At 38.2% G+C, this 19,057-nt stretch overlaps 1 long non-coding RNA gene across 1 annotated transcript; it reads right to left on the bottom strand.

The window, feature by feature from the left end:
* Nucleotides 1-168: 168 nt before the first annotated feature.
* Nucleotides 169-9,932, bottom strand: LOC126763028 (uncharacterized). Its single transcript, XR_007667548.1, has 2 exons — nucleotides 9,677-9,932; nucleotides 169-498 (listed from the first exon to the last, which is right to left on the bottom strand). It is a non-coding gene; the product is annotated as an uncharacterized LOC126763028 (long non-coding RNA).
* Nucleotides 9,933-19,057: the final 9,125 nt, after the last annotated feature.

Genomic DNA, 19,057 nt, shown 5'->3' with positions numbered 1-19,057 from the left:
AATACAATAAAATTCTTTGAATAATTTCCCTGATTATTTAATTGGCTCATTTTCGTTGTCATAAGCTTTGCTTTTTCAGGGCAGACTCTGGCAGAACAATATTTTATTAATTTCCAGTTGTAAGCGTTCCTCATGGAAAACCGCAGTAAAATCGTAAACTTCGCTCAGCCACAGGACTTTTGCCGTAAACAAATCGTTCACCATTGGCGACTTGTCACCGAACAGTAAATATGTACTTTAAGTGGACTTCAAGCGGAAATCTTGTCCCTCTCTGCATACACGTGTTTCTATTCAGTTTTGCTCTCTTTTGTTTTGTTATACTGCTTGCTAAGCTTATGTTAAGAGGGAGTCTGTAGAGTTTTCAATTGCTTGCCAACAGCGTCAGTTTGGCTTACTGGCTCCTTATGTTACTTAAAAGTTTTTCCGCTTTTTGCAAAGTTTGACGCTCCAAGTTTCATTGCTCTTGGATACTTGTGTAATGTATTGACAAGTGAAGACCTGTAATAAAAATATAAATAAATATAAAATAATAATATTATTAATTTTTTTACCACTTTCTCAAGTTAATACAGAAACTAACTTCTCAATTTTTCTGTTATTTTAATACAGAACTCAATGAAATGATCAGAGTAATACGGCAAGGCTAACTTTATCCACTGAAAAATTTCCCAAAATAATTTGTATATGAGAGTTTTTCATCTAAAGGGTGTCCCAAAATTAACGATATATTTACATTTGCAGCCATTTATGCAGTAAAGTGTTGACAATCAAAAGGAAAGTCGACAGCTGACAATTTGTGCCAAATAAAAATGGAGTGTTAGACGTTATAGCAAAGTGTCTTCATTCTTCTTCTTAATTGGCGTAGAAACCGCTTAAGCGATTATAGCCGAGTTAACAACAGCGCGCCAGTCGTTTCTTCTTTTCGCTACGTGGCGCCAATTGGATATTCCAAGCGAGGCCAGGTCCTTCTCCACTTGGTCCTTCCAACGGAGTGGAGGTCTTCCTCTTCCTCTGCTTCCCCCGGCGGGTACTGCGTCGAATATTTTCAGAGCTGGAGTGTTTTCGTCCATCCGGACAACATGACCTAGCCAGCGTAGCCGCTGTCTTTTAATTCGCTGAACTATGTCGATGTCGTCGTATATCTCGTACAGCTCATCGTTCCATCGAATGCGGTATTCGCCGTGGCTAACGCGCAAAGGACCATAAATCTTTCGCAGAACTTTTCTCTCGAAAACTCGCAACGTCGACTCATCCGTTGTTGACATCGTCCAAGACTCTGCACCATACAGCAGGACGGGAATTATGAGTGACTTATAGAGTTTGGTTTTTGTTTGTCGAGAGAGGACTTTGCTTCTCAATTGCCTACTCAGTCCGAAGTAGCACCTGTTGGCAAGAGTTATCCTGCGTTGGATTTCTAGGCTGACATTGTTGGTGGTGCTTACGCTGGTTCCAAGATAGACGAAATTATCTACGACTTCAAAGTTATGACTGTCAACAGTGACGTGAGAGCCAAGTCGCGAATGCGACGACTGTTTGTTTGATGACAGGAGATATTTCGTCTTGCCCTCGTTCACTGCCAGACCCATTTTCTGTGCTTCCTTGTCCAGCCTGGAGAAAGCAGAACTAACGGCGCGGGTGTTGAGGCCGATGATATCAATATCATCGGCATACGCCAACAGCTGTACACTCTTATAGAAGATGGTACCTTCTCTATTTAGTTCTGCGGCTCGAACTATTTTCTCCAAAAGCAGGTTGAAAAAGTCGCACGATAGGGAATCGCCTTGTCTGAAACCTCGTTTGGTATCGAACGGCTCGGAGAGGTCCTTCCCGATCCTGACGGAGCTTTTGGTGTTACTCAACGTCAGTTTCTCTCATCCGAGGCTGGTTGTAGCTCTTCACTGGGGGTGTTTTTTACGTGGCGGGTCCCAAACCCAGCGCACAACCCTTGTAGGGAGCGAAGTGTCCGAAGTGAAGTGTCTTCATTACTAAACAATATTTCAAAAACCATAAAAACTGGTCGGAATGGGTCGAAAATTTAAATCTCACGTTAACTTTAGGACACCCCGTAATAATTAAAGTTTTAATGGAATAAAAAGGAGTTGAGTAATTACCAATTTTTAGATTAGACTTTTCACATATTGCTCTAAAAGTCATACATCAAGGGGCAATATCGGATAACTATGAGGTAAATGCCGGTAATACAGACATGGTGATCTTTGCGAGAAGGTACAAAACCACGTCAGCAAAACTCGAAAATCAACGGGGGAAGTAACTACTAAGGATGATACCTGAACCAAATACCTTTTGGCACGAAAGTGACATGTAAACTCAATATGGAAGGGAGGGTGAGGAAGGCCAGTGGTACTAACTATATATATATATATATTGTGCAGAGCTAACTCCTCGACGACCTTTCCAGCTGCAATAATATATACGTCGATATCCAGACGACAATAAAGGCAATAACCTCACATCGCATTACTTCAGAAAATGTTCGTAGAATCAGGGGGGCAGTAAATGTAGCGGCTGCATATATTCTGAGTTCCACGGCACAAAAGAGTTCCGAGAAACCAAATAGCTGATGAGATTTCCATCATCATGTCATCCGTCTGGCTACCGAATCAAAACAGGAAGTACATAGAACCTGCCGATCCAAACGAGGTGAGATCTCCAAAAATACAGCCCTTGGTCGGATAAAGTCCGGGTCAGTTCCTGTAACGTAGAACCAGCTGATGTGACATATTAAACATAGCACAGCGATTCTCCGCATGACACTAACCACTTCTTCCATGCCCTGCTAATCCCACACATCTGACACCCCTCTCCTTATGGTCCGACCCCGTCGAAACAGCACGTTTCCTGGCCCTACCGTTGGATGACCTGGATGACAACTTATCTAATCTTTAACATCCCAACGGGGATTAGGTACTCGTTACAACAACAACAGGAAATAAAACCAATATATAGTACATGCAATGGAATTTCCGAAAGTGTTGACATTCGGATCATAGTAAGTAGAATGCCTTGAGCAGTATAGCAGTATAGCCAAGATCATGTAGAAGAGTCCCGTAAGAAACCTCGCATGCTTTTTACTTAAATTGTCATCATTATTACTAAGAATTAGAAAGTTTTCGAGCCTGTTTGGCGTCACAAAGACCAAATGGCGGCATTTTGGGCAGTTAAGATTCATGGATATTTTATGGAGATTAAAAATTATTTTTGGTAAAAGGTTAGCCATAAGCAATCAGATCCAGATATCCAGTATCTGGAGCTTGATAAGTCATGATCAAATTTCGACCATTATGTACTAAGTTGTTTACCGAGGGTTCTACGTAGAGAGAAAAAGGCACCAATGATGCATTGTTTGACATTTCCTACAACTAAGATACGGAATTTAACGAGCGGATACTCGGAGTGTACTTATAGAGCGACCCAGTTCGGTCACATATTGGTTCCAGTTTGTTTTGGATCTATTCATGTGCATCGGCTGCTCTAGGCCTCCGATATTTACTTTGAAGTCGATGTAATTATGTACTAAAGGGACTAGCCAAACCGACTTCCTTTCCACGCTTATTTATTAAGGTGAGGTATTACTTACATTTAAGGTTCGTAGGTCCTTAGAGTAAATACAATTGATGTGGATGTCAACAAATGGCACTAAAGCTTATATACGAGGTGTGTTCAAAAAGTATCGCGACAGTTTGCTGACAGTTTTCTTCGATTGCAGGGGCGTGGTGCATCATGAGTTCTTGCCACAGGGATGACCAATAAGGAATATTACCTGCAAGTTATGCACAATTTGTGCGAAGCAATCCGCCAGAATTTGTGGAAGAACAAAAATTGGTATTTATTTACGATAACGCTCCTGCTCACACATCGTTGCTTGTGCGCGACTTTTTGGCCAAAAACAACACACTAATGATGCCGCAGCCACCGTATTCCCCAGATCTGGCTCCCTGTGACTTTTTCTTGTTCCCTAAACTGAAGAGGCCCATGAAAGGACGACGTTACGCTTCTCTTGACGAGATAAAGACGGCATCGAAGGAGGAGCTGAAGAAGATAAAAAAAAATGATTTTTTGAAGTGCTTCGAAGATTGGAAAAACCGTTGGCACAAGTGTATAATACCTCATGGGGATTACTTTGAAGGGAACAAAATAGATATTCATGAGTATATAAATAATTTTTGAAAAAACACAAAATTCGCAATACTTTTTGAACACACCTCGTATAACTATATATATATAAATTTATATTTATCTTGACTAGACTACAAACAACTGTTCGGTGAACAAAATTATTACACTCTGTAGCAACGAGCTGCGAGAGTATAATAAATGGATCTTGAGCACAGTCGTGTATTAAATGATCTCACATACATATGTATATACCTATAACCGTATACGGCCGGAAGTAGTCTGAAAATCCTTCTGATTTAAATGACAAGACTTAAAATAAGGTGACATCACATGTGTATTAGTAAGAGATGAATGTAAACCAATGACACTGAAACTTATATCTCCACTAAAATATCTATAATATATACATGTACTATATACATATGTACATGTGTACATTTGCACATACATTCGAAAAAATGTTGAATCGAATTAGTTGACCTTTCTGAAAGTCATGTGGTTAACTTTCTCATCGCAATAACCAGAGGTTTGCGCAAATGTGGTTTTGGTCACCGGCATCATTTTTGAAGCAATCTCGACCGATGATTCCACCGGTCCACAAACCACACCAAAGCGTTGATTTTTCTAGATTAAATGGCAGCTCTTGAATCTCTTCAGATTGCTCTTCGTCCCAAATGCGGCAATTTATCTTCTTTACATACACATTGAGCCAAAAAAGTCGAATCTTCTTAGAACTTTTTAAGAGCCCGTAGAGTGAAGTGATGCCGCCTTCAATTTAAGAAACAGCATGGCACCTCTGCATGGATTGTCCGTTATAATAAATTAGATACTCTTATTTTACATTTTTATATTGAAACTTATATTTTAGGTGAAAATTATAGAAAGAACATTTGATTCGAAAAAATCACAACACCAGCAGTATATAAATTGTAATCCTCCAACCCTGACTAACATTTCAAACACGGCACTTTACTTCAAGAGCCTATTGTTATGCCACAAAGTGGCCGTTGGCATAATTTCCAATTGAATGCGGTTGAAATAAATATCGGTGAGCTCAAGCTCAATATTACACTCGTAAAAACCTTCACGCACACACATAAAAACTCAATAAATATACGGTAAATCTCTCCACTAATGCACACAAACACACCTGACTGGAGGAAGCTGCCGACTGGTCATGAAATGTCCTTCAGTCGCAACCATCGCACACCGCAAAGCGAGGAGGGAGTGATACTAGGAGTATTGGCATTGACAGTAGACACTTCAACGCCATAGTAAGGCCAGAGGCATATAATCACACCTCGAGGTGAGCATAGTAGGTGACACCTGCACTTATCGTTCATTTTCACAATGAAAATAAGCTTTCAGAATTGTTCTTTGCACCCCTCTCAGTTAGCGTTATATAAGTCGGCTTAATTAATCGTCATAAAGTTTTATTACTTCAAAGTGTGGCAGTGTTTGGATTGTGACTAGCGAAAGCTGCTTGTAGCCGCTCATTTCTTTCTCCCTATATTAACAAAGGAAATGTATGGGCACAGCTGCAATTGTTGTCCTATTATATAGGATTGAGTATTGTTTGCCGTTAGCTTATGGTTGGCTGCAGGATGTAGTATCGTGTGCAAAGGCACCGTTATCGAATGTTTGCCTTGTGGTTTTCAATATGCTGGTTGAAATTGGTTTAGCATGTGTGGCATATGTACATATGTGCAACATATGGAGGTCGTGTGCATAGATATGGAACTGTTTGATACTGATAATAACTCGTGCGATGGCGAATGGACTTATTCTGATATTCTTTTATGCTCTGCTCCACAGCAGCATTTGTCTCTAAGGATACCCATTATTCACTAGAGTAAACATGATGTTAATTGGAATTACCGGATCTGCCAAGCGCTAATTGCACCCAAAGCTGAGCAGTCGCGAGGATTACTAAATATCATCCTCATCTCATGCTCGACATATTGTCCATCGCATTTAACCTAGTTCTAGAGGTAATATCTGATGAATTTATTGAGAAGAATGGAACTTTTTATCAACTCTATCAACTACTTAATCAAAAGCGAGCTTAAACTATTTTATAGTTTGTAGAATATTGACTACGGATTCATCCAAACATCGAGCCGATTTTCGGTACCCTCACTCAATATAAATAAGTTTAAGCGAAACTTACGTTTATGTCAAAAAGATTCTGTAATTTTTTTGATTAGAGCATGATAACTAAAATCTATGCATTCGAAAAGATAGTATTTCAGCGCACATGATTCTCCGAGCATGATTTGCATGGCGCCGATTCCACGTTACCAATTTTCCGAAGCTGGGACCTTAAGAGTAGGTGCTTTGAGATGACTCCTGCAATGGTACTAAGTCCCACTATGCCTAGAAGTAGCAGCTTTGTGGTCTGTCCACCGTCAACACTGCCCCAAAGTAACTTTGTGGTATGCCCGGTGTTGGTAAATTTCCAGGACATGGGGGTTCATCTAGGGTTCATTACTTCAAACAACCTTTAAAGGAGCTTAATGGTCTAGAGCAGCTTAGGTGAGTTCTGTTTCCAGCTGCCCCCGACGAGGCTAACTCAACCGTCTTTCGTTTCTCTCTATTTCAATATGACCGGATGTACAGGTGATATTTACTGAATATAGTCGATGAATATGTATATAGATTTCATTGTTGAAACTGTTTATCACAAGCCAGCGGTTCATTCTTCTCATCTATACATAATTATAATACGCCCAATATGGAATAATTATACCCTGAACAGGGTATATTAAGTTTGCCACGAAGTTTGTAACATCCAGAAGGAAGCGTCGGAGACCCTATAAAGTATATATATAAATGATCGGTATGTTAAGCTGAGTCGATTTAGCCATGTACGTCTGTCTATCTGTCTGTCCGTCTGTCTGTCTGTCTGGATATATACGAGCTAGTCCCTCAGTTTTTAAGATATCGTTTTGAAATTTTGCAACGTCATTTTCTCTTCAAGAAGCTGCTCATTTGTCGGAACTGCCGATATCGGATCACTATACCATATAGCTGTTATACAAACTGAACGATCGGAATCAAGTTCTTGTATGGAAAGCTTTCACATTTGACAATGTATGTAAGTATATTCACAAAAGTTAGCACAGTTTCTTTTTTAGGGCAACAATGCAATCTCCGAAGAAATTGTTCAGATCGCCTTACTATAGCTTATAGCTTCCATATAAACTGAACACATATGTATGTAGTTACTAAAAGAAATACACCTGTGAAGGGTATATTAGCTTCGGTGCAGCCGAATTTAACGTTTTTTCTCGCTTTCTTCTAAAACTGAGCGCAAGTGATTCTTACTTCCTTTTAGACCCCATATACGACATACATAGACTTCCGTTTTTCCTTTTAGCGAACGCTCTTTTTTAACTTATGTACATCTAAGAAGCGCTTAAGACTACATTTGTTGAATCATTGCCGCATAAATTTCACTCTGCCTTTACTTTCTGATTCACTCCCCTCAAGTAAATATTCTTAACCTTTTACGGTATAAAAAATTTAATTGTCAGAAACTATTTTAATATTGCTTAAAAATAAACGACGTATTTCTTATATTTTCTAGAATTATTGTTTGGCGCTAAAATATGCTTCTAGAATTAGTTCGAGAATTCTTGAGGCATCACTTGATCTAATTATTGCTGATAGTGGCTTTGCTAACAGTTGATTTTTATTTATAAACTTTTTGTTTTTTAACTGTTATGAACCTTGAATTGTTGTATTTTATTACAAATGTTCCTTACAGATTTATAGCTTCATTGCCAATTTCTAAAGATACGTGATAGCTGTTAACAAGCAGTAGGCAGTAGTTATTTCTTCTACAGTGGTATGTTTTGCAATGAGGCCATACTATCTTCGGAGTAGATTTTTTAGGCAGCTGCTACCTGAATTGTATTCAGTTTGGCTCGCCACTTCATAATGAAGAGGCTCGACAATAGTGATGGCCAATATACAGCGATGTACGAAACTTCTATACTGTGGGCAAAAAATAGTTTATAATTATTTAAAATTAATGCGAAAACCCATTCTTCGAAATTTTTTTTTCTAAGTTTGTATGACTGTCCGTGACATCTATGCCAAATGTCACATAAAAATAATCATTAGTGTTTAGTATATGCTTATTTTTCTGAAATACATAAAGTGCATTCGTCGAATTTTGCGATAAGTAGAATTATTCAACAAAGAATTTCCATTAAATTTTGTGGGCGGAATCAAATTTCTGGTTCCTAAACGTTCAGAGTATTGAAAAGGCCTTCGGTGATAATTGTTTTTTGCAAATAAATGTTTTTGGTTGGTACAAATTATTCAAAGAGGGTCGAAACACGTTGACGACGAACCACGTTCAGGACGCCCATCAACAATAACTGATGATCAACACGTCAATAAAATAAGGGAATTGGATGCTGAGAATCGATGATTAACAGACAGAGATCTTACTGGCTTCTTTGAAATATTATTTAGGCCAAAGAAAAGTGAAATCATGATTGGTTCCGAAATCACTCAATTTTTTCGAAAAACAGCGTCGCAATAACGTCTGTGAAACAATGAAATGCGATTACCAGGATGTCATAAAATATATTATTACTGGCGATAAATTTTACATCTATGCTTGCGATGAATTGGCCGAATATCGTGACAAAGGTGAGCCAAAGCTGAAAAAATCACGTCAATAATCAAGTTTAAGTTGACAGTTTTTTCTATTATCGAGTTGTACTGCTCTCCGAGTTCCTTCCGACCGATCAAATTGTCAACAAGGAATTATATTTGAGTGCTATGCGTCGTTTGCGTAAAGCTATTCGTAAAACGAGGCCGGAATTATGGGCCGACAACTCTTGGTTTTTGCGCCATGATAATGCTCCGTCGCTCACTGCACTGTTTCTTTGTGAGTTTTTCGGGAATTTTCAACTAATACATTTGCCGCAACTACCGTATTCGCCTGATTTAGCTCCGTGCTGCTTCTGGCTAATCAGTGAACTCAAACGACCGCTCTGAAGAAACCACATTGCGTCAATTGAAGACATTAAACATGAACGCTAAGCGCATTGAAGACTATACCGGAAATTAATTTTAACAACTGTTTCGAGTATTGGAAAAACCGTTGGCACAAGTGTGTTGGGGCCAAGGGAAATTACTTTGAAGGGGACGACAAGGATTTTGACAGAGTCTTACTATTTTTTGCTCTTAGTAGTAGTTCGAACCTGCCTAGTCGGCGCCATTTTGCAAATGATTATTTTGCTAACCTCAATAACAATAGATTTGATAGTTGGTTAGCAATAGCTATTAGAAAAACCACAGAAATTATGAGGGTTAATGCTTTGCAGAAACCGAGGGAGGTCGTGGACTCTTCAGATATTTCTGACAAAACTGAAAACTCATTTAGTATTTCGACTGATCATCTGACTGATTAATCCAAAAAAATTGGAAGATAAACAAAAACAATTTGTTGGATTTGCGTATATACAGACAGACGAACAGACGGACATGACTAAATCGAATTAGCTCAGCATGCCATTACCGTTTTCGTATATATTTTATACTATGAAGTCTCCGACTTTTCCTTCACCGTACAATTTTCTTCTCAACTTAGAGGGGTCACAGTGATGTAAAACCATGACTGACAAAAATAAAATTGTTTCCTTCCTAACACTCGCACATTTGTTCGTTGGCGCTTTGCCATTTCGTTTTTTATTTTTTGCGCTTTTTTTAGATTTTCGTATAAAGCTTTCCGATGTTATTCGCTTTACACACACTTCACAAACGAACCGTGGCTGCCGAAGTGCGGAAAACAACTGATGAGAAATATAAATTCTGACTTCCTCAACAGCCGGCATTTAGCTACAAACGTTTATGCATTCTCTTCTATAATTAGAGCGCGGCGCTACCAATATGTGGCTTTGAGTGGAGAGAGCGAGCATGAGAGGGTTTCGAACAAGAATTAATGTTCGAATGAAATATTTCCGTTTATGGCATGTGGTTATAGTTGTAATATTTATTATAAAACTCTGCGTATTGCAGTTGCAAAAAAATAATATATGAAAAAGTGAGACTCTAATACCAAATTTTCCGTTCAACAAAAAGATCGGAGAGGTTTTTTCTTAAAAAAACATTGTTTTGGAAGTTACATGTACATAGTACACCATGTCGTATGAGTAACACAATGAATAAGTCACTCACATGAATGCTCCGGTCATTTCACATACAATTTTAACTACGTATAACTTTTTAAAGTATTTTACCTTTATAATCCGACTAGTTTCCGAGGTTTCCTTCTAGACATATTAAGTTTGCCAAGAAGTTTGAACCATCTAGAAGAAAACATCGGAGACCCATCCGTATACACATAAACGATCAGCGTATCGTATGTATATACAAGAACTAGTCCTCAGTTGTGCGCGTTCTATCTATCCAAGAAGCTACTCATTTGTCAGAACACCGACATGTGACCACTACAACTATAACATAAAGCAGACATACGAACTGACCAATCAGTATCAAGTTTTTGTATGGCATTAGTGTAGTGTACAAAGGTGTATGGCAGAATAAACCGCATTCAATATGGAATGAATAGAATATAGAGAATATTTCTCAAAATCTTCGTTGATAGCGTCCATGATGGGAAATTTCACGTCAGTTAAAGCGACTTAGTCAACCTCCTTAGTCGAGTTTATTAACGAAAGCACTTGAATGAAAAAGTGATCGGGTGTGTCTGTTATATTTTTGTAGCTAGTAAATCTTCTATGGTATATGACATAGATATTTTTAATATTTGTGAAAATATTAATTCAAATTATTCCGGTCGCTACAGCGTTTCTTGTAGAAAAGAAATAGAGTGGGAAACATAGCGACTCCAATCTTTAAACACGTTTTTTCTCTCGTTTTCAAAACGGTTTCCACTCTCAAAGGAAAAGTTTTGAAGATATCTAGTTCCAATTTGGAGAGAATATTTTTAACGTAATTCACTATCGCGCAATGGAATTATTATTCTTTGAAATCTTCCTATTTTTTTAAGTAAAACTGTCGAAAAAAGGGGAAAATTGGATACCTTTTTGTTCAAACCGCCGCCATTTTGTCATATTTCAAAAGAAAAACAAAGCATTCTTAGCGCGATAGGGACTTTCCTACAGATTAATAATCTTCTTGATATTTTTGTTTTAAACCAAAATTACGGCCGCAATCGTGGACATCATGCAGGACCTTTTTTACTTGTCATTTCAACAACTTATTTAACTACTAAATACGTATATATGTATGTACACCCAATAAATAAACATAAAAAATCATTTTGTATTCTTCAGGAATGTATTTATTTACAAAAAACTTGATCTGATCAGTGATTTTCGGAGGGTCACACGATTCCTTAATGTAAATGTTATCTCTTTTGCTTCTTCGTCTTTACTGACGTAGACACCGCCTGCGCGATTATAGCTGAGTTAAGAAAAGCCCGCCAGTAGTTTTTTCTTTTCGCTATTTGGCGCCATTTCGAGATACCTGGTGCAGCAAGGTCCTTCTCCACCTGATCTCTCCAACGGATTGGAAATCTTCCTCTTTCTCTGCTTTCACCGATAGGTACTGAATCGAAAATCTTGAAAACGGGAGTGTTCTCTTCCATTCGGACAACATGATCTAGCCAGCGCAGCCGTTGTCTCTTGATTCGCTCAACTATATCAATGTCGCCGTATATCTCGTACAGCTCATCATCCATCGACTGCAGTTCTCGCCATTGCCAATGCGTAAAGGACCATAAATCTTTCGCAAAACCTTTCTCTCGAACACTCCTTAGGCCGACACATCACATCATGTAATGGTCCATGCTTCCTCACCACATAGCAGAACGAGAGTGATGATGGACTTGTAAAGTTTGGTATTTGTTCGTCGAGAGAGGACTTTATTTTTCAATTGCCTAATCAGTCCAAAGTAGCACCTGTTGGCAAAAGTGATTCTGCGTTGGATTTCAAGGCTGATATTAATGCTGGTTCCAAGTTAGATGAAATTATTTACGACTTCAAGTAATGACTGTCAACAGTAGCTTGCGAGCCAAGTCGAGATTGTGGTGACCGTTTGTTTGATGACAAGAGATATTGGGCCTTTCTTCGTTTGCGCAGTTTCCATTACGGCGATAATCTCTCATACATGCATATTTCGTACTTTCCTCTTGTCACTTTCGTTTCTTTTTATACTCTCGCAACAATGTTGCTAACGGGAGTATTATAGTTTTGTTCACATAACGGTTGTTTGTAAGTCCTAAAACTAAAAGAGTCAGATATAGGGTTATATATACCAAAGTGATCAGGGCGACGAGTAGAGTCGAAATCCGGATGTCTGTCTGTCCGTCCGTCCGTCTGTCCGTCCGTCTGTCTGTCGTCCGTCCGTGCAAGCTGTAACTTGAGTAAAAATTGAGATATCATGATGAAACTTGGTACACGTATTCCTTGGCTCCATAAGAAGGTTAAGTTCGAAGATGGGCCAAATCGACCCACTGCCACGCCCACAAAATGGCGAAAACCGAAAACCTATAAAGTGTCATTACTAAGTCATAAATAAAGATATTAAAGTGAAATTTGGCACAAAGGATCGCATTAGGGAGGGGCATATTTGGACCCAATTGTTTTGGAAAAGTTGGCGTGGCCCCGCCCCCTACTAAGTTTTTTGTACATATCTCGGAAACTACTATAGCTATGTCAACCAAACTCTACAGAGCCGTTTTTTTAAGGCATTTCCATATACAGTTCAAAAATGGAAGAAATCGGATAATAACCACGCCCACCTCCCATACAAAGGTTATGTTGAAAATCACTAAAAGTGCGTTAACCGACTCATAAGGAAGCTGCATCCAGGCTTTTTTTAAAAATTGAAAATGGGCGTGGCGCCGCCCACTTATGGACCAAGAACCATATCTCAGGAACTACTAGACCGATTTGAATGAAATTCGGTATATAATGTTTTCTTAACACCCTGATGACATGTACGAAATATGGGTGAAATCGGTTCACAACCACGCCTCCTTCTAATATAAAGCTATTTTGAATTCCATCTGATGCCTTCTCTGTATAATACGAGTATAAACATTAGGAACCAATGATGATAGCGGAATAAAACTTTACAAAAATACGGTATTTGAAAAATATTTAAATGACGAATAATGAAATCTCGATTATCACTTTACCATGCGAGAGTATAAAATGTTCGGTGACACCCGAACTTAGCCCTTCCTTACTTGTTTTTTTCTGTTATCAGCCTTTGTTGTCACTTTAAGCTGACACACTCCGTTTTTTTAGTGTTTGGGCGCATTATCATGTAGCGCATTGGCATGAAAAATAGCTAAACACATTTTTTTTTTTTAATTTTACCTGTCAGTTGCACATTTATTTTTGGCATTCCTGTAAATACTTAAGCGAGAAAGCAACTTTTTCATTGTCAATGACTTATTACTTCATGCAATATTAAAAACTTTTTGACAAGGGCTTGTTGTGTTAGAGAATGTTTTCTTTAATAAACTCGTTTAAAACTTCTCAAAAGTCCGCTGTTAAAGGGTTTAGCATTGGGTTAAAAAATATTTCCTTTGTCTATAAATAACGTTTGTGTGGACAAATTTACAACAATTGCAGTGTTTTTTAAACAGTCAAGTTCAATGAAGTGCTTGTGAAAGTTGAGGTTAGCGTAAGACGTAACGTACTAGCCGCAGTTTTAAGGTTGAATAGATAGGTTTAGGTATTCGATTTTGTAAAATATGCTTGGGGGTAGTATGTGTATGCTTACTTTTAATGTAAAATGCGCCTAAGCACATAGAATAGAAAGAAACAGCTCACATTATCTTAACTTACGGCATACTCTTTGTCCAGTTTACAAAATATAGCAATAGCAGAGTGAAGTACGAGTTAGAAAAAGAACGACATCAGGAAAATTCACATTAAATAAATATTATTGTGGCAGTTGTGATTGAGAATATTTAGTACAAAAGGTGCTTTAATATCAGGTTAATTTGCAATATAATGCTTTCACGGTATTTTCTCTTAGACATCATGAAATCATGCTTTTTTACTGATATAGATCTAGTGCTGATCCAAGTAGAGGTATTTTTTTCAATAGCCATTTTTTGACAAATCTCGCGTAAGTCATGTCAAACTGTCATATTATTTTTGTTCCATATTTTCTGCCATTTTATCATGGAAAGACTAACGCCCGAACAACGTTTACAAATCGTCCAACTTTATGACGAAAATTCGCTCAACTTATGGTCAACATAAACAGCTTGTGCAAGATCTGAAACTACTCGACCTTCTCAAACGACATTGCTTCGCTTTATTGGCTCTTAAAAAGATCCGACGTTTTCGTGCCAAATTTTGTTCAGCGATGAAAAGCAACCTGAAAATATTCAAGAGCTGCCATTTTATCCAGAAAAAACAAGGGTTTCGTGTTGTGAGTTTTGACACTGGTTTCTATAGAGCCCTCTCGTGTCATCTGATGTGGAAATTTACTTTCTCTACTTTTTACTACTTTTTTCTATGAATCGAATAGCAATATCGTGATATCATGAGGACTAAGCGAACAAATCTTTGCAATTTTCAACTTCAGAAACAGTAGGAGTTGACACACAACAACTGCACTTAATATGCGTGACTGACAGAAGTTTATTGCTGGCATGCCACGATATGTCAGAACGTCTTTACGGTATTTGCAAGGCTTTAATACTTATTCAAATTGGTTCGTAAGCGCCTGCAGTTACTTCTCAATAAAATTTATTTATTTGTTCATTATTTATTAAAGTGAGAGTGTTCAACTGGTATTGAAAGTATGGTACTGGAGGGGCAAAAATATTATATTACTTAGCCACGGCCAACATTTGAAAAAGATATTCTTCAAAAAATAAATGGCAAAGAATGATAATAAATATTCCCAATAAAATTTGAAGCTTCTGTGTTTTTTCTTCAGAAAAGTAGGGAGCCTCGAAATGGATCACCTTTTGAAATTTATTGGTATAAAGTGCATACAAAGTAAGAATACCTTAGAAAACTCTTATATTTTGATCACAATAAAAAGTAACTTACCTAGAATATAAATTTCCACTTGGAATATTTGCATAGATGAGTATATGATTCAAAAAATGGCAGAAAATTATGTAATGAGTTATTCCTAACCTGAGAGCATATGTAAATACTTCATACCAAATTGTAATAACAGAATATTACTCATACGCCCGGTTGTCTCAATTTTACTAGGAAAGTATAGAGGATTTATAAGTTGTATAATTATTAGCCGAATTTGAAATAAAATGCAAATTTATCAATGAAAATATATTTGCTGTTTCTTCAGCTCTCTCGGTCGAAGATTTTTTGTAGGAGGTGATTACAACTTCGACAGCACGAAAAGGAGCTGCCTTTATGCCGCGATGTCTGAATTTGGTATCCCCGCAAAACTAATACGGCTGTGTAAGCTGACGTTGAGCAACACGAAAAGCTCCGTCAGAATCGGGAAGGACCTCTCCGAGCCGTTCGATACCAAACGAGGTTTCAGACAAGGCGACTCCCTATCGTGCGACTTCTTCAACCTGCTTCTGGAGAAAATAGTTCGAGCTGCAGAACTAAACAGAGAAGGTACCATCTTCTATAAGAGTACAGTTGCTGGCGTATGCCGATGATAATGATAAGCTACATTCACTGCTTTTGGTTGTAGTGGTAGCAACAATGACACTGCAATATTATAATTTCTTGATATACCCTGTCAACTATCTCTACCAATGAAACATACTACGCCCGCCGAAATACCTTCTGAAATCGAGAAACTGAACAACAAAAAATCTCCAGGATATGACAAAATTGATGTCAGAGTAGCTAGTATGTGCTTACCTAAAAAAGGAATTATGTTTCTTACACTTATCTATAATTCAATATTAAGGCTGAACCAATTCCCTACGCTGTGAAAGTATGCAGAAATTGTGATGGTACTCAAACCAGGTAAAGCCGAGAATGAAATCACTTCAATAGACCAATCAGTTTGTTATCTTTATTCTCTAAAATATTTTAAAAAATATTTTTGCGTAGAATATTGCCACTACTAAAGGTGAATAAGGTAATACCTGAACATTAATTTGGGTTTCGCCGTTATCACGGTACAAGCGAACAATGTCACCGTGTAGTTGACTACATTACTGACACTTTGGAACATAAAGAATACTGTTCAGCAGCATTTTTGGACATTCAGCAAGCATTTAATAAAGTTTGGCATCATGGTCTACTATATAAATTAAAAAACATATTCTCCTCTCAGATATATCTAATTCTTAAGTCTTATTTTATGTAAAAATAAATAACGAAACGTCTGACATAAGATTCATAAACGCTGGAGTAGCACAGGGTAGTGTGCTTGGTCCTGTACTTTACACCATTTTTACCTCGGACATATCTGAAACTGAAATGACACTGCTCTATTGTCGTCAAGCCAGTCTCCTGTTGAAGCAACTAATTTGGTGCAAGAAGAATTGAATAAGGCGAAGCAGCTTTGGGGCACTGCTAGTAATTCAAATATTGAAATTTTACAAAGATTTCAGTCAAAAACGTTAAGACTAATTACAAGCGCCCCTTGGTTTATAACAATATAACAGATTATGATTTTCTTATCTCATTTGCTTATTATTTTTATTAATAGATTGCAAATAAAACATATTTAAAACAAAAAAAAAAGTATAACTTCAGTGTAGGCGGAGTTAATGTTTTTTATTGTTATGTAACAGTTTGAAGCTAATAATGATTATTGTTTGACCTAGACACTTATGAATATAAGCAAATTGAAAAGTGCAGCGCTAGTTTTGAAGAGACAATTGGTTAAAGATGTTCGCCAAACAAATTTTTGAATATGGAATTCACTATAGCAAGTGGCCACTTCCGATAGAAATAATCGTGAAATATAGTTTTATAAATACGAAAATTCGAAATGACCATATGTTAGTAAACATAGCCTGTAGTCTTCTAACTTGATTTATAAAGTACGACCGTCTACCCAAAACCCTAAAAAGGTGGAAAGAGGACTACAACTCTTCAAGCCTCCGAGTACAGGATACTTACTTTGACACGCGAAGACCGTGAAGAGTCGATTCGGCGCCGTTCGCGTCAATGTGGATTAACGTATAGAACTACTTAGTGCGTTTTACGTCGAGATCTTGTGTCAGAACTTAAGAAAATTATTTTTAATACTTGCCGATGCTAACATTATACTCTCGCAACAAAGTTGCTAAGGAGAGTATTATAGTTTTGTTCACATAACGGTTGTTTGTAAATCCTAAAACTAAAAGAGTCAGATATAGGGTTATATATACCAAAGTGATCAGGGTGACGAGTAGAGTTGAAATCCGGATGTCTGTCTGTCCGTCCGTCCGTGCAAGCTGTAACTCGAGTAAAAATTGAGATATCATGATGAAACTTGGGACACGTATTTCTTGGCTCCATAAGAAGGTTAAGTTCGAAGGTGGGCAAAATTGGCCAACTGCCACGCCCACAAAATGGCGAAAACCGAAACCTATAAAGTGTCATAACTAAGCCATAAATAAAGATATTAAAGTGAAATTTGACACAAAGGATCGCATTAGGGAGGGGCATATTTGGACGTAATTGTTTTGGAAAAGTGGGCGTGGCCCCGCCCCCTACTAAGTTTTTTGTACATATCTCGGAAACTACTATAGCTATGTCAACCAAACTCTATAGAGTCATTTCCTTCAGGCATTTCCATATACAGTTCAAAAATGGAAGAAATCGGATAATAACCACGCCCACCTCCCATACAAAGGTTATGTTGAAAATCACTAAAAGTGCGTTAACCGACTAACAAAAAACGCCAGAAACACTACACACCGATGACATCGATATCATTGGCTTTAACAACCGCGCCGTTAGTTCGGCTTTCGCCAGACTGAATAACGAAGTTAAGAGTATGGATCGGGTTGTGAACGAGGACAAGATGAAATGTCTCCTGTCATCAAACAAACAGTCATCACATTCGAACTTGGCTCGCACGATACTGTTAACAGTTATAACTTTGAAGTCATATATAATTTTTTGTATTGGCCTTTAAATCCAACAGATGTCTTTGGACTGAGTAGGCAATTGAAAAGTTAAATCTCCTCCCGACTATATGATTCGGATGCATAGGCATTGACATCATCTGACGAGTCAGCCTTAAGAGCGTTCGTGAGAAAGGCTTTGCGGAAGATTTATGGTCCTTTGCACACTCGCAACGGCGATTACCGCGTCGATGGAACGATAAGCTGTACGGAAGAGGAAGACCTCCACTCCGTTGGAGAGGTCAGGTGGAGAAAGACTTGGCTGCATCGAATTGGCGCCAAATAGCGAAAAGAAGGAAAGACTGGCGCGTTGTTGTTAACTCGGCTATAACCGCGTAAGCGATGTCTACGCCAGTAAAAAATAAGAAGAAATTGGGGAGAAAGATGTCCTTTGCTTGAGATGCTGGCTAGCTGGAGTTCGGCCTGAAAATTTTATCAGGAGTTAAGGCAGCAAACAAATGGTTTCAAGTCCTGGGCCGACCTCTATAAAGACAGGAAACAAAACCTTATAACAGACACACTGAGTACACTCGAACACTCCTTGACGAGGTGAAAATAGCTCTAAAGTGGCTTACGAAAAACAACAAAGCCCCAAAAGGTGGATTACCGTCTGAGCTATTTAAAGCATGTCCAATGATTGGAATACGAGTGTACTTTGCTCTATTCACGAGAAGGGAGATTGTTGTTGTTGTTGTTCTAACGGTTATCACTCTCAGCTTATTATCTAGGTTTTCGTCGACGTCATCTAGCGGGAGGCCCAGGAATCGTGCTGTTTCGACGGGGTCCGACCAAAGGGAAATGGGTGTTAAATGAGGGGGGTTGGCGAGACATGTAAAGAGGTGGCCA

Source organism: Bactrocera neohumeralis, chromosome 6 (assembly GCF_024586455.1).
Source record: "Bactrocera neohumeralis isolate Rockhampton chromosome 6, APGP_CSIRO_Bneo_wtdbg2-racon-allhic-juicebox.fasta_v2, whole genome shotgun sequence".
NCBI lineage: Eukaryota > Metazoa > Arthropoda > Insecta > Diptera > Tephritidae > Bactrocera > Bactrocera neohumeralis.
This window is presented reverse-complemented; position numbering and strand designations above follow the sequence as displayed.